General features: G+C 43.4%; 13 non-coding genes across 13 annotated transcripts; 3 read left to right on the forward strand and 10 right to left on the reverse strand.

Moving 5' to 3' along the window:
- Positions 1–651: 651 nt before the first annotated feature.
- TRNAT-UGU (transfer RNA threonine (anticodon UGU)) lies at positions 652–724 on the reverse strand. Its single transcript has one exon. It is a non-coding gene; the product is annotated as a tRNA-Thr (tRNA).
- A 464-nt stretch (positions 725–1,188) lies between these two features.
- On the reverse strand, positions 1,189–1,265 carry TRNAS-GCU (transfer RNA serine (anticodon GCU)). The gene has a single exon. It is a non-coding gene; the product is annotated as a tRNA-Ser (tRNA).
- Positions 1,266–1,745: 480 nt separating this feature from the next.
- TRNAI-UAU (transfer RNA isoleucine (anticodon UAU)) lies at positions 1,746–1,840 on the forward strand. The gene is made up of 2 exons: positions 1,746–1,783; positions 1,805–1,840. It is a non-coding gene; the product is annotated as a tRNA-Ile (tRNA).
- A 1,499-nt stretch (positions 1,841–3,339) lies between these two features.
- TRNAT-CGU (transfer RNA threonine (anticodon CGU)) lies at positions 3,340–3,411 on the reverse strand. The gene has a single exon. It is a non-coding gene; the product is annotated as a tRNA-Thr (tRNA).
- Positions 3,412–3,957: 546 nt separating this feature from the next.
- On the reverse strand, positions 3,958–4,039 carry TRNAS-GCU (transfer RNA serine (anticodon GCU)). Its single transcript has one exon. It is a non-coding gene; the product is annotated as a tRNA-Ser (tRNA).
- A 687-nt stretch (positions 4,040–4,726) lies between these two features.
- TRNAT-UGU (transfer RNA threonine (anticodon UGU)) lies at positions 4,727–4,799 on the reverse strand. Its single transcript has one exon. It is a non-coding gene; the product is annotated as a tRNA-Thr (tRNA).
- Positions 4,800–5,820: 1,021 nt separating this feature from the next.
- Positions 5,821–5,915, forward strand: TRNAI-UAU (transfer RNA isoleucine (anticodon UAU)). The gene is made up of 2 exons: positions 5,821–5,858; positions 5,880–5,915. It is a non-coding gene; the product is annotated as a tRNA-Ile (tRNA).
- Positions 5,916–7,403: 1,488 nt separating this feature from the next.
- Positions 7,404–7,475, reverse strand: TRNAT-CGU (transfer RNA threonine (anticodon CGU)). Its single transcript has one exon. It is a non-coding gene; the product is annotated as a tRNA-Thr (tRNA).
- A 546-nt stretch (positions 7,476–8,021) lies between these two features.
- On the reverse strand, positions 8,022–8,103 carry TRNAS-GCU (transfer RNA serine (anticodon GCU)). Its single transcript has one exon. It is a non-coding gene; the product is annotated as a tRNA-Ser (tRNA).
- A 687-nt stretch (positions 8,104–8,790) lies between these two features.
- TRNAT-UGU (transfer RNA threonine (anticodon UGU)) lies at positions 8,791–8,859 on the reverse strand. Its single transcript has one exon. It is a non-coding gene; the product is annotated as a tRNA-Thr (tRNA).
- Positions 8,860–9,881: 1,022 nt separating this feature from the next.
- TRNAI-UAU (transfer RNA isoleucine (anticodon UAU)) lies at positions 9,882–9,976 on the forward strand. Its single transcript has 2 exons — positions 9,882–9,919; positions 9,941–9,976. It is a non-coding gene; the product is annotated as a tRNA-Ile (tRNA).
- A 1,488-nt stretch (positions 9,977–11,464) lies between these two features.
- On the reverse strand, positions 11,465–11,536 carry TRNAT-CGU (transfer RNA threonine (anticodon CGU)). Its single transcript has one exon. It is a non-coding gene; the product is annotated as a tRNA-Thr (tRNA).
- Positions 11,537–12,082: 546 nt separating this feature from the next.
- TRNAS-GCU (transfer RNA serine (anticodon GCU)) lies at positions 12,083–12,164 on the reverse strand. Its single transcript has one exon. It is a non-coding gene; the product is annotated as a tRNA-Ser (tRNA).
- Between the last annotated feature and the right edge of the window lie 880 nt (positions 12,165–13,044).

Raw genomic sequence — 13,044 nt, forward strand, 5'->3', positions numbered from 1 at the left:
AGAGATAAAACAATGGTGGTGCAAAGTCAGTGAAAAATAGATCATGTTTGTCATAATAGAAACAAGATCGTTGACTCGTTCTTCCTTACCCGGCCATTGATAGATAAACACATCAAGTTGAAGTTCAGAAAAATATAACAAGAGCTCCTGGAGGGTTCACAACACTAATCCAGAGGAAGGTGCTTGAGCTTCCGTATGGCACACCATTAGTAGTAAAACCAGCATAACGCAAGCTCCAGTTTCCCAGTGTTTGGCATCATTCAACGTTTCCAGCCAAGATCAAAGTTCAGATGCTGCTGCTTCCTGTGATGTCATTGAATTTAAATAGTGAGTGATGGCAATAACCCTTTTCCAATTAAATTTTGCCACATCAACGTCCCTGAAAATAGAGAAAGGCGTGCAACCCAGAACCGCTGTACTGTTCAATAGAGTAAGGGCTTCACCGTGATCATCTGCATCTGTCATCACAAGATTATCAAGGTCTTTTTCTTGAAGAAATTAGGTCCAGAAAGCCGACCTTCCCCACAGACTATTCAGACACCTTGCGCTTGTGGCTTTGTTATAGGCCCGAATCCATTGGTAAAAGGTTGCACAGGTACAATGTGCAATATCAGTTCCTATTCAACAATGTTCAAGAAAATTACCATTTGGAGGGCCTGATGAGGATCGAACTCACGACCCCTGGTTTACAAGACCAGTGCTCTGCCACTGAGCTACAGAGCCCCTCACGTTACGACGCATAACAGCAACACAACGAGCACACAACATGATGTTTACTGGGTAGACATATTTGAAGGGTGTGTGAGAATGTATGTATATGATTGTGATTTGACCTGTTTTTTTCTGGCCGATTTTTTGAGGAGCAGCTAATTTGTGCGTATTCCGTGCAATTTTAGGGTGACTAATGAGGAGATGTGATGCGTGAAAGTTGAAAAAAACATGTACATGGCAGCAGAGAGACAATATGGATATTACCTTTGCTTTTTTAAATTTCTATCCGGATTCTGGCTCAAAGGGTAGTCAAGCACAGCAGATTGCATTCCTGCCAGTAACACGACAACCTTGTTTGTGTCCTTCTTAATCAACTAACATGCATATTTTCACTTTTGTCTGTATGTTCTTTGAAAGCCAATGGCAATGGTGCTTAGAGCAATGCAGATGTTTAAAAAAGATTTCAAAAGTTAAAATCGACAAAGGTGGGATTCGAAACCACGCGTGTACAGTAGATTAGCAGTCCATCGCCTTAACCACTCGGCCACCTCGTCTACAGGGATTATGTTAGGCATTCAAGTCTTTACAGGTAATAACACAAACATCTTCAAAATAGAACCACAATGCGTTCCTTGTTGAGGTACATCCAGCCGTTTGCAGGAAAACTGCCTCACTTGCTGTTGAGAAAAATTCATCAAAGTCCTGGGGTGTTTATAGGCATCGCCAAGATGACATTGGGAGGTGTTTCAATTGACACGTGTTGAATATGAGGAAGAGCATCATGCTGGCTCCAGTGGCACTGCCTGCAGCATGACAAAAATGTAGAAGGGACATTTGACTGCACCATTGGCTGAACATCAGTGGCAAAGTGTATGTCAGGCTAAAAGGTAAGCTCCAGTGGCACAATATGGGCACTACAAGGCACCCATAATTTGGTGTCAGCTAAAAAGACAATGCCAGAGCTTGTGGGTGCTTTTGTACACTTGTGTGTGTGTTTGTGGGTGTAGTTTCATGTCGAAAACCAAAACACAGCAGCTCCAGTGGCGCAATCGGTTTGCGCGCGGTACTTATACAGCAGTACATGCAGTGAGCAATGCCGAGGTTGTGAGTTCAAGCCTCACCTGGAGCAACTTTGGAACTTTTTACTAATTCACCTCAAAACTGAATTATTGAACCAATAAATGTTCTGGACATTTTTTGGTTCACCTCAAGGTTTCCTTGATTGTCAGTTAATGTTGTATGACAGCTCCTCTGCCTTTTAGACATGGAATACTCATTGCAAGTTATTTATGGGGTGTTTGCGCTTTAAATACAGCTACGGAGGGTTTTTGAAAATAGAACAGAAAATAAAAAATGTCAACTGTTATTATACTCCATTTTCTGCTGAGCACCACTTACGGAAGACATTTGTAAAGGTAGAAAAAGGGTTACTGGAGTAGGATCCAGGAGACAATATCAACTTACAAAGAATAATGTTGTCTATTTACTGCATTATCGCCTTTGAAGCAAACCTCTGAGAATAAATACCCTTTCACTAATCAGGCAGTCACTTTGATAAAATCAAGCAGAACAAGGATGCTGATAGGAACTCGCCTCATTTGCATATGGGCTAGGGCTTCTGGGAGCCATGAGAATTAGGAGTTGAAGGTTTTGCAGATCGAGATTGCTAAAGGGCTGGGCATTTGCACAGACCTCTCCATGCCTGATTGGTGCCGAAGGTTAGTTGCAAGTGGTCCCCTGCTCACCCTACCTTACACAGGGCCATGCCCAGTTAGGCCCCTCAGGGCTAGGCCCGGCAGGGCTAAGCCCGGCGTTTGTCAGGCGTTCGTCAGGCGAAGTGCCTGGACCCCTGCTCATCATACCTCAGAATCTGGTCTAGCTATTGCAGACATGGGGAATGGTGCTTATATCCCATTGACAGCGCCCACAAGCTGCATACTAATAGCCAATGATGTGTGAATGCGGTCAGGGTAGCAGACATATAGAACAATTGGGTGGGTTCGCTTCCGAACTGGATGCACAGGAGCAGGAGAGAATGGCTGTTGGCGATGTATGCAACTTGCTCTGCGTGAACACATCTACCGACCCCTTCCCCTACACACACGGGCACATACACACACACACACACACATAGCCATTGGAGCTATGCAGAGCTAATCAGAAAGATTGGTAATCATTAGAACATGAAAGATATGTGTTCATTTTTTATTAAACTTGTGGACTCCCGCAGAAACGGAGGGACTCACATCTCTAATTGAGGCTTGCTTACCTCTATACAAATGTGTTTGCTGGCTGTCTTTCTTCAACTGGTATGTGCGGTTGTGTCTGTCTTTGTCTTTCAACACGCCTGGCACGTTTACATTATCAAAGAGATGATTGTATGGAGATGGGGAACACCCCTCCGTTGCATTGTGAACTTGAACAGTCTTTTCACCAAAGCAGCTACATGCGACATTGCAAGGTTTTTGTCAGTCTTTGCCTGAAAACATTAGGCCTTCCTCTCGAACTCTATTTCACTCCTTCTGTGGAAGACTTCAATTATGAGGATGCATCCCGTCATAAAAGGTTCTCTGTAGATGGTGCAACTCTGGCTTCTCTTCCCCGTGCTTTTTGAAAATAATCCGCCCGAGGCCCGGATGAGGTTTGAACTCATGACCCCTGGTTTACGAGACCAGTGCTCTGCCACTGAGCTACAAGGCCACCTGCTGCTTGCTCACAGCCAACAACAGAAAGTGCAAAGAAACCATGGGTTTTACCTAGGTAGATCTCCAGGTATATGAATTTCTGGTTGTGTAAAAATGGCTGTATATCTCTGCATGTGTTCAGTACGTCATCATACATCTGATTTGCGAAAGCGTGTGTGCTTATGTTGGTGATACATTGTCGGTATGCGTTTGAGTATGTACTTTTACGGGTATGTATGTATTGAGTAGGATGCTGAACAGGTTCATGAGTTTAGATAGCAGGTCAGAATGATGGCAAAAGGAACATGTAAAAGGCAGACAACTAAAAGAAAAAAGAATTTGGGATGTAAGCTTGGGAGTTTACTAACTGCGCTGATTTTGGCTCCTATAATAGTAAAGAATGGAAACCTACGAGGAAAGTCTTTGACTAATTTCATTCTCCGCCTGCACCAATGAACTTATTTTTACATCTCTATTTCCATATCTGTACTCATTCCTGTCTTTCACAGGGAGGTTGAAAGACTTTGGTCTATGTTTAAATGCAGACTATAAAGAAAAAATACGACGAAGGTGGGATTCGAACCCACGCGTGCAGAGCACAATGGATTAGCAGTCCATCGCCTTAACCACTCGGCCACCTCGTCTGTTTGGGAACGGTGCTCGAGTCCCATGCTTAAAGAAGAGATAAAACAATGGTGGTGCAAAGTCAGTGAAAAATAGATCATGTTTGTCATAATAGAAACAAGATCGTTGACTCGTTCTTCCTTACCCGGCCATTGATAGATAAACACATCAAGTTGAAGTTCAGAAAAATATAACAAGAGCTCCTGGAGGGTTCACAACACTAATCCAGAGGAAGGTGCTTGAGCTTCCGTATGGCACACCATTAGTAGTAAAACCAGCATAACGCAAGCTCCAGTTTCCCAGTGTTTGGCATCATTCAACGTTTCCAGCCAAGATCAAAGTTCAGATGCTGCTGCTTCCTGTGATGTCATTGAATTTAAATAGTGAGTGATGGCAATAACCCTTTTCCAATTAAATTTTGCCACATCAACGTCCCTGAAAATAGAGAAAGGCGTGCAACCCAGAACCGCTGTACTGTTCAATAGAGTAAGGGCTTCACCGTGATCATCTGCATCTGTCATCACAAGATTATCAAGGTCTTTTTCTTGAAGAAATTAGGTCCAGAAAGCCGACCTTCCCCACAGACTATTCAGACACCTTGCGCTTGTGGCTTTGTTATAGGCCCGAATCCATTGGTAAAAGGTTGCACAGGTACAATGTGCAATATCAGTTCCTATTCAACAATGTTCAAGAAAATTACCATTTGGAGGGCCTGATGAGGATCGAACTCACGACCCCTGGTTTACAAGACCAGTGCTCTGCCACTGAGCTACAGAGCCCCTCACGTTACGACGCATAACAGCAACACAACGAGCACACAACATGATGTTTACTGGGTAGACATATTTGAAGGGTGTGTGAGAATGTATGTATATGATTGTGATTTGACCTGTTTTTTTCTGGCCGATTTTTTGAGGAGCAGCTAATTTGTGCGTATTCCGTGCAATTTTAGGGTGACTAATGAGGAGATGTGATGCGTGAAAGTTGAAAAAAACATGTACATGGCAGCAGAGAGACAATATGGATATTACCTTTGCTTTTTTAAATTTCTATCCGGATTCTGGCTCAAAGGGTAGTCAAGCACAGCAGATTGCATTCCTGCCAGTAACACGACAACCTTGTTTGTGTCCTTCTTAATCAACTAACATGCATATTTTCACTTTTGTCTGTATGTTCTTTGAAAGCCAATGGCAATGGTGCTTAGAGCAATGCAGATGTTTAAAAAAGATTTCAAAAGTTAAAATCGACAAAGGTGGGATTCGAAACCACGCGTGTACAGTAGATTAGCAGTCTATCTCCTTAACTACTCGGCCACCTCGTCTACAGGGATTATGTTAGGCATTCAAGTCTTTACAGGTAATAACACAAACATCTTCAAAATAGAACCACAATGCGTTCCTTGTTGAGGTACATCCAGCCGTTTGCAGGAAAACTGCCTCACTTGCTGTTGAGAAAAATTCATCAAAGTCCTGGGGTGTTTATAGGCATCGCCAAGATGACATTGGGAGGTGTTTCAATTGACACGTGTTGAATATGAGGAAGAGCATCATGCTGGCTCCAGTGGCACTGCCTGCAGCATGACAAAAATGTAGAAGGGACATTTGACTGCACCATTGGCTGAACATCAGTGGCAAAGTGTATATCAGGCTAAAAGGTAAGCTCCAGTGGCACAATATGGGCACTACAAGGCACCCATAATTTGGTGTCAGCTAAAAAGACAATGCCAGAGCTTGTGGGTGCTTTTGTACACTTGTGTGTGTGTTTGTGGGTGTAGTTTCATGTCGAAAACCAAAACACAGCAGCTCCAGTGGCGCAATCGGTTAGCGCGCGGTACTTATACAGCAGTACATGCAGTGAGCAATGCCGAGGTTGTGAGTTCAAGCCTCACCTGGAGCAACTTTGGAACTTTTTACTAATTCACCTCAAAACTGAATTATTGAACCAATAAATGTTCTGGACATTTTTTGGTTCACCTCAAGGTTTCCTTGATTGTCAGTTAATGTTGTATGACAGCTCCTCTGCCTTTTAGACATGGAATACTCATTGCAAGTTATTTATGGGGTGTTTGCGCTTTAAATACAGCTACGGAGGGTTTTTGAAAATAGAACAGAAAATAAAAAATGTCAACTGTTATTATACTCCATTTTCTGCTGAGCACCACTTACGGAAGACATTTGTAAAGGTAGAAAAAGGGTTACTGGAGTAGGATCCAGGAGACAATATCAACTTACAAAGAATAATGTTGTCTATTTACTGCATTATCGCCTTTGAAGCAAACCTCTGAGAATAAATACCCTTTCACTAATCAGGCAGTCACTTTGATAAAATCAAGCAGAACAAGGATGCTGATAGGAACTCGCCTCATTTGCATATGGGCTAGGGCTTCTGGGAGCCATGAGAATTAGGAGTTGAAGGTTTTGCAGATCGAGATTGCTAAAGGGCTGGGCATTTGCACAGACCTCTCCATGCCTGATTGGTGCCGAAGGTTAGTTGCAAGTGGTCCCCTGCTCACCCTACCTTACACAGGGCCATGCCCAGTTAGGCCCCTCAGGGCTAGGCCCGGCAGGGCTAAGCCCGGCGTTTGTCAGGCGAAGTGCCTGGACCCCTGCTCATTATACCTCAGAATCTGGTCTAGCTATTGCAGACATGGGGAATGGTGCTTATATCCCATTGACAGCGCCCACAAGCTGCATACTAATAGCCAATGATGTGTGAATGCGGTCAGGGTAGCAGACATATAGAACAATTGGGTGGGTTCGCTTCCGAACTGGATGCACAGGAGCAGGAGAGAATGGCTGTTGGCGATGTATGCAACTTGCTCTGCGTGAACACATCTACCGACCCCTTCCCCTACACACACGGGCACATACACACACACACACACACATAGCCATTGGAGCTATGCAGAGCTAATCAGAAAGATTGGTAATCATTAGAACATGAAAGATATGTGTTCATTTTTTATTAAACTTGTGGACTCCCGCAGAAACGGAGGGACTCACATCTCTAATTGAGGCTTGCTTACCTCTATACAAATGTGTTTGCTGGCTGTCTTTCTTCAACTGGTATGTGCGGTTGTGTCTGTCTTTGTCTTTCAACACGCCTGGCACGTTTACATTATCAAAGAGATGATTGTATGGAGATGGGGAACACCCCTCCGTTGCATTGTGAACTTGAACAGTCTTTTCACCAAAGCAGCTACATGCGACATTGCAAGGTTTTTGTCAGTCTTTGCCTGAAAACATTAGGCCTTCCTCTCGAACTCTATTTCACTCCTTCTGTGGAAGACTTCAATTATGAGGATGCATCCCGTCATAAAAGGTTCTCTGTAGATGGTGCAACTCTGGCTTCTCTTCCCCGTGCTTTTTGAAAATAATCCGCCCGAGGCCCGGATGAGGTTTGAACTCATGACCCCTGGTTTACGAGACCAGTGCTCTGCCACTGAGCTACAAGGCCACCTGCTGCTTGCTCACAGCCAACAACAGAAAGTGCAAAGAAACCATGGGTTTTACCTAGGTAGATCTCCAGGTATATGAATTTCTGGTTGTGTAAAAATGGCTGTATATCTCTGCATGTGTTCAGTACGTCATCATACATCTGATTTGCGAAAGCGTGTGTGCTTATGTTGGTGATACATTGTCGGTATGCGTTTGAGTATGTACTTTTACGGGTATGTATGTATTGAGTAGGATGCTGAACAGGTTCATGAGTTTAGATAGCAGGTCAGAATGATGGCAAAAGGAACATGTAAAAGGCAGACAACTAAAAGAAAAAAGAATTTGGGATGTAAGCTTGGGAGTTTACTAACTGCGCTGATTTTGGCTCCTATAATAGTAAAGAATGGAAACCTACGAGGAAAGTCTTTGACTAATTTCATTCTCCGCCTGCACCAATGAACTTATTTTTACATCTCTATTTCCATATCTGTACTCATTCCTGTCTTTCACAGGGAGGTTGAAAGACTTTGGTCTATGTTTAAATGCAGACTATAAAGAAAAAATACGACGAAGGTGGGATTCGAACCCACGCGTGCAGAGCACAATGGATTAGCAGTCCATCGCCTTAACCACTCGGCCACCTCGTCTGTTTGGGAACGGTGCTCGAGTCCCATGCTTAAAGAAGAGATAAAACAATGGTGGTGCAAAGTCAGTGAAAAATAGATCATGTTTGTCATAATAGAAACAAGATCGTTGACTCGTTCTTCCTTACCCGGCCATTGATAGATAAACACATCAAGTTGAAGTTCAGAAAAATATAACAAGAGCTCCTGGAGGGTTCACAACACTAATCCAGAGGAAGGTGCTTGAGCTTCCGTATGGCACACCATTAGTAGTAAAACCAGCATAACGCAAGCTCCAGTTTCCCAGTGTTTGGCATCATTCAACGTTTCCAGCCAAGATCAAAGTTCAGATGCTGCTGCTTCCTGTGATGTCATTGAATTTAAATAGTGAGTGATGGCAATAACCCTTTTCCAATTAAATTTTGCCACATCAACGTCCCTGAAAATAGAGAAAGGCGTGCAACCCAGAACCGCTGTACTGTTCAATAGAGTAAGGGCTTCACCGTGATCATCTGCATCTGTCATCACAAGATTATCAAGGTCTTTTTCTTGAAGAAATTAGGTCCAGAAAGCCGACCTTCCCCACAGACTATTCAGACACCTTGCGCTTGTGGCTTTGTTATAGGCCCGAATCCATTGGTAAAAGGTTGCACAGGTACAATGTGCAATATCAGTTCCTATTCAACAATGTTCAAGAAAATTACCATTTGGAGGCCCTGATGAGGATCGAACTCACCCCTGGTTTACAAGACCAGTGCTCTGCCACTGAGCTACAGAGCCCCTCAGGTTACGACGCATAACAGCAACACAACGAGCACACAACATGATGTTTACTGGGTAGACATATTTGAAGGGTGTGTGAGAATGTATGTATATGATTGTGATTTGACCTGTTTTTTTCTGGCCGATTTTTTGAGGAGCAGCTAATTTGTGCGTATTCCGTGCAATTTTAGGGTGACTAATGAGGAGATGTGATGCGTGAAAGTTGAAAAAAACATGTACATGGCAGCAGAGAGACAATATGGATATTACCTTTGCTTTTTTAAATTTCTATCCGGATTCTGGCTCAAAGGGTAGTCAAGCACAGCAGATTGCATTCCTGCCAGTAACACGACAACCTTGTTTGTGTCCTTCTTAATCAACTAACATGCATATTTTCACTTTTGTCTGTATGTTCTTTGAAAGCCAATGGCAATGGTGCTTAGAGCAATGCAGATGTTTAAAAAAGATTTCAAAAGTTAAAATCGACAAAGGTGGGATTCGAAACCACGCGTGTACAGTAGATTAGCAGTCTATCTCCTTAACTACTCGGCCACCTCGTCTACAGGGATTATGTTAGGCATTCAAGTCTTTACAGGTAATAACACAAACATCTTCAAAATAGAACCACAATGCGTTCCTTGTTGAGGTACATCCAGCCGTTTGCAGGAAAACTGCCTCACTTGCTGTTGAGAAAAATTCATCAAAGTCCTGGGGTGTTTATAGGCATCGCCAAGATGACATTGGGAGGTGTTTCAATTGACACGTGTTGAATATGAGGAAGAGCATCATGCTGGCTCCAGTGGCACTGCCTGCAGCATGACAAAAATGTAGAAGGGACATTTGACTGCACCATTGGCTGAACATCAGTGGCAAAGTGTATATCAGGCTAAAAGGTAAGCTCCAGTGGCACAATATGGGCACTACAAGGCACCCATAATTTGGTGTCAGCTAAAAAGACAATGCCAGAGCTTGTGGGTGCTTTTGTACACTTGTGTGTGTGTTTGTGGGTGTAGTTTCATGTCGAAAACCAAAACACAGCAGCTCCAGTGGCGCAATCGGTTAGCGCGCGGTACTTATACAGCAGTACATGCAGTGAGCAATGCCGAGGTTGTGAGTTCAAGCCTCACCTGGAGCAACTTTGGAACTTTTTACTAATTCACCTCAAAACTGAATTATTGAACCAATAAATGTTCTGGACATTTTTTGGTTCACCTCAAGGTTTCCTTGATTGTCAGTTAATGTTGTATGACAGCTCCTCTGCCTTTTAGACATGGAATACTCATTGCAAGTTATTTATGGGGTGTTTGCGCTTTAAATACAGCTACGGAGGGTTTTTGAAAATAGAACAGAAAATAAAAAATGTCAACTGTTATTATACTCCATTTTCTGCTGAGCACCACTTACGGAAGACATTTGTAAAGGTAGAAAAAGGGTTACTGGAGTAGGATCCAGGAGACAATATCAACTTACAAAGAATAATGTTGTCTATTTACTGCATTATCGCCTTTGAAGCAAACCTCTGAGAATAAATACCCTTTCACTAATCAGGCAGTCACTTTGATAAAATCAAGCAGAACAAGGATGCTGATAGGAACTCGCCTCATTTGCATATGGGCTAGGGCTTCTGGGAGCCATGAGAATTAGGAGTTGAAGGTTTTGCAGATCGAGATTGCTAAAGGGCTGGGCATTTGCACAGACCTCTCCATGCCTGATTGGTGCCGAAGGTTAGTTGCAAGTGGTCCCCTGCTCACCCTACCTTACACAGGGCCATGCCCAGTTAGGCCCCTCAGGGCTAGGCCCGGCAGGGCTAAACCCGGCGTTTGTCAGGCGAAGTGCCTGGACCCCTGCTCATTATACCTCAGAATCTGGTCTAGCTATTGCAGACATGGGGAATGGTGCTTATATCCCATTGACAGCGCCCACAAGCTGCATACTAATAGCCAATGATGTGTGAATGCGGTCAGGGTAGCAGACATATAGAACAATTGGGTGGGTTCGCTTCCGAACTGGATGCACAGGAGCAGGAGAGAATGGCTGTTGGCGATGTATGCAACTTGCTCTGCGTGAACACATCTACCGACCCCTTCCCCTACACACACGGGCACATACACACACACACACACACATAGCCATTGGAGCTATGCAGAGCTAATCAGAAAGATTGGTAATCATTAGAACATGAAAGATATGTGTTCATTTTTTATTAAACTTGTGGACTCCCGCAGAAACGGAGGGACTCACATCTCTAATTGAGGCTTGCTTACCTCTATACAAATGTGTTTGCTGGCTGTCTTTCTTCAACTGGTATGTGCGGTTGTGTCTGTCTTTGTCTTTCAACACGCCTGGCACGTTTACATTATCAAAGAGATGATTGTATGGAGATGGGGAACACCCCTCCGTTGCATTGTGAACTTGAACAGTCTTTTCACCAAAGCAGCTACATGCGACATTGCAAGGTTTTTGTCAGTCTTTGCCTGAAAACATTAGGCCTTCCTCTCGAACTCTATTTCACTCCTTCTGTGGAAGACTTCAATTATGAGGATGCATCCCGTCATAAAAGGTTCTCTGTAGATGGTGCAACTCTGGCTTCTCTTCCCCGTGCTTTTTGAAAATAATCCGCCCGAGGCCCTGATGAGGTTTGAACTCATGACCCCTGGTTTACGAGACCAGTGCTCTGCCACTGAGCTACAAGGCCACCTGCTGCTTGCTCACAGCCAACAACAGAAAGTGCAAAGAAACCATGGGTTTTACCTAGGTAGATCTCCAGGTATATGAATTTCTGGTTGTGTAAAAATGGCTGTATATCTCTGCATGTGTTCAGTACGTCATCATACATCTGATTTGCGAAAGCGTGTGTGCTTATGTTGGTGATACATTGTCGGTATGCGTTTGAGTATGTACTTTTACGGGTATGTATGTATTGAGTAGGATGCTGAACAGGTTCATGAGTTTAGATAGCAGGTCAGAATGATGGCAAAAGGAACATGTAAAAGGCAGACAACTAAAAGAAAAAAGAATTTGGGATGTAAGCTTGGGAGTTTACTAACTGCGCTGATTTTGGCTCCTATAATAGTAAAGAATGGAAACCTACGAGGAAAGTCTTTGACTAATTTCATTCTCCGCCTGCACCAATGAACTTATTTTTACATCTCTATTTCCATATCTGTACTCATTCCTGTCTTTCACAGGGAGGTTGAAAGACTTTGGTCTATGTTTAAATGCAGACTATAAAGAAAAAATACGACGAAGGTGGGATTCGAACCCACGCGTGCAGAGCACAATGGATTAGCAGTCCATCGCCTTAACCACTCGGCCACCTCGTCTGTTTGGGAACGGTGCTCGAGTCCCATGCTTAAAGAAGAGATAAAACAATGGTGGTGCAAAGTCAGTGAAAAATAGATCATGTTTGTCATAATAGAAACAAGATCGTTGACTCGTTCTTCCTTACCCGGCCATTGATAGATAAACACATCAAGTTGAAGTTCAGAAAAATATAACAAGAGCTCCTGGAGGGTTCACAACACTAATCCAGAGGAAGGTGCTTGAGCTTCCGTATGGCACACCATTAGTAGTAAAACCAGCATAACGCAAGCTCCAGTTTCCCAGTGTTTGGCATCATTCAACGTTTCCAGCCAAGATCAAAGTTCAGATGCTGCTGCTTCCTGTGATGTCATTGAATTTAAATAGTGAGTGATGGCAATAACCCTTTTCCAATTAAATTTTGCCACATCAACGTCCCTGAAAATAGAGAAAGGCGTGCAACCCAGAACCGCTGTACTGTTCAATAGAGTAAGGGCTTCACCGTGATCATCTGTCATCACAAGATTATCAAGGTCTTTTTCTTGAAGAAATTAGGTCCAGAAAGCCGACCTTCCCCACAGACTATTCAGACACCTTGCGCTTGTGGCTTTGTTATAGGCCCGAATCCATTGGTAAAAGGTTGCACAGGTACAATGTGCAATATCAGTTCCTATTCAACAATGTTCAAGAAAATTACCATTTGGAGGCCCTGATGAGGATCGACAAGACCAGTGCTCTGCCACTGAGCTACAGAGCCCCTCAGGTTACGACGCATAACAGCAACACAACGAGCACACAACATGATGTTTACTGGGTAGACATATTTGAAGGGTGTGTGAGAATGTATGTATATGATTGTGATTTGACCTGTTTTTTTCTGGCCGATTTTTTGAGGAGCAGCTA

Source organism: Ambystoma mexicanum, unplaced genomic scaffold (assembly GCF_040938575.1).
Source record: "Ambystoma mexicanum isolate Mex_15411 unplaced genomic scaffold, UKY_AmexF1_1 Mex_scaf46, whole genome shotgun sequence".
Classification (NCBI taxonomy): domain Eukaryota; kingdom Metazoa; phylum Chordata; class Amphibia; order Caudata; family Ambystomatidae; genus Ambystoma; species Ambystoma mexicanum.